Below are 6,000 nucleotides of genomic sequence, written 5' to 3'. Positions count from 1 at the left end.
AATCTAAGTGAAAGGAGTAAGACACAAAAAAGTAACATGTTGTGTGCTTCCATTTATATAAAATGACAAGAACAGATAAACACAAAAAGACAATGTAGATTACTTGTTGCTGGAACTAGGAGAAAGAAGGAATGAGAAATGACTGTTAAAGGGTATGGGTTCTACTGGGTGAGGAAATGAAACTGTTCTAAAATTAGATAGTGATGATGGTTACAATTTTGTGAATACACTAAAACTCACTTAATTTTGCACTTCAAATGGGAGAATTTATGGTAGGCAATATAAAGTCAATACTTTATGTGGCAGCAGATACTTTAACAATAACTTTATTGTTATTGTTAGTTGTTTAGTTGGAGAAAAAGCGGGGAGACTAGTTAGAAGGCAATTATAGGAAATAAGATCGAAATGTCAGTGGCTTGGACTACAGTGATGGCCTTGGGGACAGAGAAAAGTAAGAGGACCCAAACTGTATCTGGGTTGGGACTACAGTACTGCAAATGGATTGGATGTGCAATAGAATAATAATGTTCTTATAGGCCTCTCCACTTGCAGACTTCCTATGCATGTGACATATCACAACTCTGATTGTGCCCCTTTAAAACACAGAACCAGCCAGGCATGGTGGAGCACACCTGTAATCTCAGCCACTTGGGAGGCTGAAGCATGAGGATTGCAAGTTCAAGGCCAGCCTCATCAACTTAGTGATATCCTGTCTCAAAACGTAGCTCAGTGGTAGAGGAACCCTGGTTTGAATTCCCAGTATGAAATAAATAAATAAATAAAACTCAGAATCATCCAACAAATTTTCATTATATACGGAATAAATTCAAACTCCTTTGTCAAGGAAAAATGGAAATGGTATGGGGGTCGTTGTAATAGCCAACTATGATATGTAATGGCCATGTATCTATTTATAGTTCAATGCTGAGTGAAATGAAGATATATATAATCAGTAAGGTAGGCCAGTGACAGAAGTAACCCACACTAATACATGATTATCCAGACTCTAATAAAGGAAAAGAAGCCTATGAGTGTATGACTTCATTAGAGTAATGGCAAGTGCGATGGAGGAACAGGCCAATCCAAGGTCAAGGGACAACATGTACTTTTCAGTTTTAGAGATCCTGAAACTGTTTTGTCATTGCTCCCAACAATGGTGAGATTTGGAGACTGGCTCGGGCTAACCAAACTCATAACAGACTGATACAGCTACTAGAAAGACAGGTAACAATTAATAATGAAAAATACAGACCAGAACTTTCAAATCTGAATGTCAGCTCATCATTCTGTGTGAGGAACTCAACAGAATAAATTGTAACCAGGTTACATGATGCTCATACAATCAGACCCAGGGGAGTTGGTTGGATAGATGATTTGTTTTGTTTTGTTCTTAAATGAAAACTTTCGGTGTATAATAGTTTCTGAGTCTGACTTTCATTCAGTGCCTAAGGAGAAAGGAGAGGATATGATTTGAAAAAAAAAAAAAAGAAAGAAATGTACTTTTCCAAAAACTTTCAAAGAAGGACACATGCATCTCTGCCAAGTTTAAGGTGCCTTCCCTAGTAATCCTCCCAGATGTAGATCAATGCATCCTGTGGCATTTTATGGTAGTCCACTCCCTAGGATCTGATGTCAGACTGACATGTAGATTCCACACATGAGACCTTGGATAGGCAACCTAACTAATCTCTTTGTGTCTATTTTTTTCTCACCTATAAAATGGGAATACTAATAACCTGCAGCATGGATAGAATTGTGCCTACTCGCCATGTGATGGTATTTGGAGATGGGGCCTTTAGGAGATAATTAGGGTTAGATGAGGTCATCATGATTGGAATTAGTTTACAAGAAGACATACCAGAGAGCTGGTGTTCCCCTGTAACACACATACACACATATTCATGCTCTCTCCTGTGTGACAACATATCAAGAAGGCAGATATTGCCAGGAGCAGTGGCACATGCCTGTAATCCCAGCAGCTTGGGATGCTGAGGCAAGAAGATCCCAACATCAAGGCCAGCCTCAGCAACTTAACAAGGCCTTAAGCAACTCTGCAAGACCCTGTTTCAAAATTTAAAAAATAATAATGATAAATAAAAAGGGATGGGGATGGGGCTCAGTGGTAAAATGCTCCTGGGTTAAATATTGAGTAATACCCCCCTCCCCCCAAAAAAAGGATACCTGTAATCCCAGGGTCCCAGGCAGTAAAGCAATTTCAAGGGCAGCCTCAGCAATTTAGTGAGATCTTCTCTCTTTTTTTTTTAAAGTTGTTTGTAGGCCTTTATTTCATTTATTTACTTATATGTGGTGCTGAGAATCAAACCCAGTGCCTCGCACATTCTAGGCAAGTGCTCTACCACTGAGTCGCAACCCCAGCCCCGAGATCCTCTCTTAAAATAAAAAATAAAAAGGCCCAGTGTGATGATGCATGTTTATAATCTCAGCAGCTCAGGAGGCTGAGGCAGGAAGATTGCAGTTTCAAAGCCAGGCTCAGCAATTTAGCAAGGCCCTAGCAACCTAGTGAGACTCTGTCTCAAAATAAAAAATAAAAAGACTGAAGATGTGGCTCAGTGGTTAAGCACCCTTGAATTCAATCCTGGTAGCAAATAAATAAAAAGGACTAGGGGTGAATAAAAAGGGATGGGAGTGTAGTTCACTGGTGAAATACCCCCAGTGTAGTGGCACCCCCTTTCTCCACAAAAAAAAAAAAAATCTTAACTGGAGTTCTCCAGAAAACTTCACCATGGCTGATTTTAGGACTGTCAGCAAAAGAGTCTCTACAAAAGAGTTCAACAAAGATAAACTTCCTGTTTTCATGTTGCCCTATTTTACTTGGCCACTAGCCTGGAAGATATCAGCACTGCAGTCCAGGTGCTGGACACCCCCTTACTAGTTTTTCACAAAAATTTATCCAGTACAGTAGTTTGTAGAAATGTGTAAACAAGGCCTCTGGCCTTGAGCTGGGCTTCATAAAGATGTCAACATTTCTAAGATAAGAGAAGTTACCAATTGGACTCCATAGTAACAGCTGGCAGGGGGAGGAAAGAAAGGGGAGAAGAAGCTCTCCCCTTCTCAGGTGTTGTCCTTGAAGGGTTAATTTGCCCAGAACAGTGAAAGAAAAAGATGCTTTTATGTGAACTTCTGCAGACTGGGAACTTCTGAGCCCTTCCCCTTACATGCTGGGTATAAAAATCTGGAACTACCTGAACTCGGGGTTCAGGGGATTGATTGATTACAGCAAAAGCTGTGCCCTCTGAACCTGGCTGCAGCCAAATAAAACTGTTTCCTGCTATCTTCGGTGCCTTGCCTCGTCTGTCCCTACAACACAGGTTCAATCCCCAACACACACACACACACACACAAAAGGCAACTACCTGCAAGCTAGGAAGAAGGCCCTCATCAGAAACTAACTATGCTGGCACCTTGATCTTGGACTTCTAGCCACCAGAACTGTGAGAACATAAATTGTTGCTATCTAAGCCACCCAGCCTTTGGTATTTTGTTTTGGCAGCCCAAACTAAGACAATCTCCTTCTTTGAGTGGTTGTTAGCACTAAACGAAATGACATAAGCACATTCATGTTTGACACCTGACATGATCAGTGCTCAACAACTGTTGTTGTTATCCAAAGGGCAGGGTTTACCTGCCAAATAAAATGGTTGTGTTTGGTGAGGGCAGCTTTCTGCTAGACAGCTCTGCAGTTGCGTCAACCAACATATTTCTGAAGACATTAACATGTTTCTGTGGGAAAATGCCAGTTTTGTCTCCCCAATGAACTGGAGTATTTTAGCTATAGTCGAATCAAAAGAGACCTGTCCAACTATCTATGTAAATGCAGAGTCCTAAGAACAGTACCCAGAAGTACCAGCTTGTGGGTGTCAGTGAACATGCAGGTGTGCAGGGCCATTTCAGCTTCAAGGTCAACTCCTCAGATGCCTCCCCTGGTCACTCTACAGAAAGCAGTAGTTGCTTCCCCATTATTATTCTCCATCCCTTCACTCTGCTTTAGTTTTTTTCATAACATCTGACATCATATGCTTTTTTGTGTGTGCTTTGCCTGTTTCCTCGTTAAATGTAAACTCCATGAGGAATGAGTTAATTCTTTTCTTTTCCTTATTTCTCAATACTTGAACATTGCTTGACACATATTAAATGAGTGAATGAATTTACTAACATGGGTAAGAACATTCATTTTAATGCTAGGCACAGTGGTGCATGCCTGTCATCCCAGTGGCTTGGGAGGCTGAGGCAGGAGGATTGAAACTTCAAAGCCAGCCTCAGCAACTTAGTGAGGCTGTAAGCAATTTAGCAAGACCCTATCTCAAAATAAAAAGGGCTAGGATTGTTGCTCAGTGGTTAAATGCCCCTGGGTTCAATCCTGGTAACAAAACAAAACAAAAGAACAGTCATTTTAGTATTTGTTTTAGTCACCTTTTTATAATTATATCCAATATACCCTATAAGAAGAACTTAGAGAAGGAAAAGTTTATTTCGCTGACAGTTTCAGAGGTTCAGTTCATGGTGGGCCTGCTCCATGGCTCTGGGCCTCAGGTGAGGCAAAACATCCTGGCAAAAGGATGTGGTAGAGGAGAGCAGCTCAGGTCATACCAGCCAGGAAGCAAAGAGAACTCTGCTCACTAGGGACAACATATAAAACCCAAAGGCACGCTCCCTGTGACCCACTTCCTCCAGCCACACCCTACCTGCCTAGAGTGACCACCCATGCAATGTATTCAATTGGGTTACAGTTCTGTAATCTAATCATTCACCTCTGAACATTCTTGCATTGCCTCACACAGGCACTTTCTAAACAATAACGTTATCAGACTTCAAATCTTGGCACTGCCATTTGGTGTGTGATCTGAGAATGTTTCTTTGGTGAGCCTCAGTTTTCTCATCTGTAAAGTAAAAATAGGATGAAATAAGAAAACACCTAGATGTGCTTAGCACAGTGCCTGGCATCTGGTTAGTGCTGAGCAAACCACTGCCTGTTATATCCTCTAACCATGATGTGCAGACAAGGGAAGGGTGATTTGTTTCCCTGGAGCACAAGAGAACGTGCTTTCTTTTGAGAAAGAGAAACTGGGGGCAAAAGGGCAGGGAGCAAGGCCATGGGGAGCAGAAATAATCTCCCGCCAGGAAGATAACACCAGGAGGAATGGGAACATAAAAAAAAAAAAAAATAGGCAGGGGGAAGGAAGGAGGGGAGAGAAGGGAAGGAGGAAGAGCAGGAGAGAGGGAGGATGGAAAAAGGGAAGGAAAGGAAATGTTCACATTCACAGAGTTTACAATTAACCAGAGCTCCCACCCTCCCTAACCCTGTCCTGTGCAGGCAGAAATCCTTTAGCAATTTCCCAGTCCAGTGGGCTGATTCAGATCCAGGACTCCAAGAGAGCGGCATTTCACTGGAAGCACTCCCTGCCAAGCTCAAAGCTTGTTGTGGGAGTAAAAGAAATAGAGGTAGTTGCGCTTGGGTTGAGAGGAGAAAAGAGGGAGACAGGGAACAGGAGGAGCTGTTGTGCTCAGATTTTGAAAAACTGAATTTTTTTCTCCCATTATTTGTCTTGAATCCCCTCCCCCCCGGCATTGAACTCCAAAGTATGTCGTTTAAATACCCAGTAGACAGTAAAATTAGCTCTTAAAACTGTATTATAAAATGAGAGCACAAGTTCCTTAATGTGATGTGTCCGTCTTGTCCATTTTTAGACTCATTTGGCAGGTAGTGTTTTACTCACAGAAGCTCAACAAAATGTGCACAAATCTGAAGTGGCAAATGCCAGGAGTTACCATGGAAAAGGAGAGAAAGAAAAAGCAACTAATGCTTATTAGCATGAAATCACAGAGATATGAATCCTAAGAAGCATTCATGTGGATCAGCTTCCAAAATGGCATGCAAATTTATTGTTCTCATGAAATGAGTTATTTGACAGGAAAGCAGTGATTTATTTGAGAAGATGTATAAAATGTATGCTAGTTTCTCTTTTGAAAAAGCTTTGTTCC

The sequence above is a fragment of the Marmota flaviventris genome, chromosome 8 (assembly GCF_047511675.1).
Source record: "Marmota flaviventris isolate mMarFla1 chromosome 8, mMarFla1.hap1, whole genome shotgun sequence".
Classification (NCBI taxonomy): Eukaryota; Metazoa; Chordata; class Mammalia; order Rodentia; family Sciuridae; genus Marmota; species Marmota flaviventris.
Note: the sequence above shows the minus strand (reverse complement) of the source record.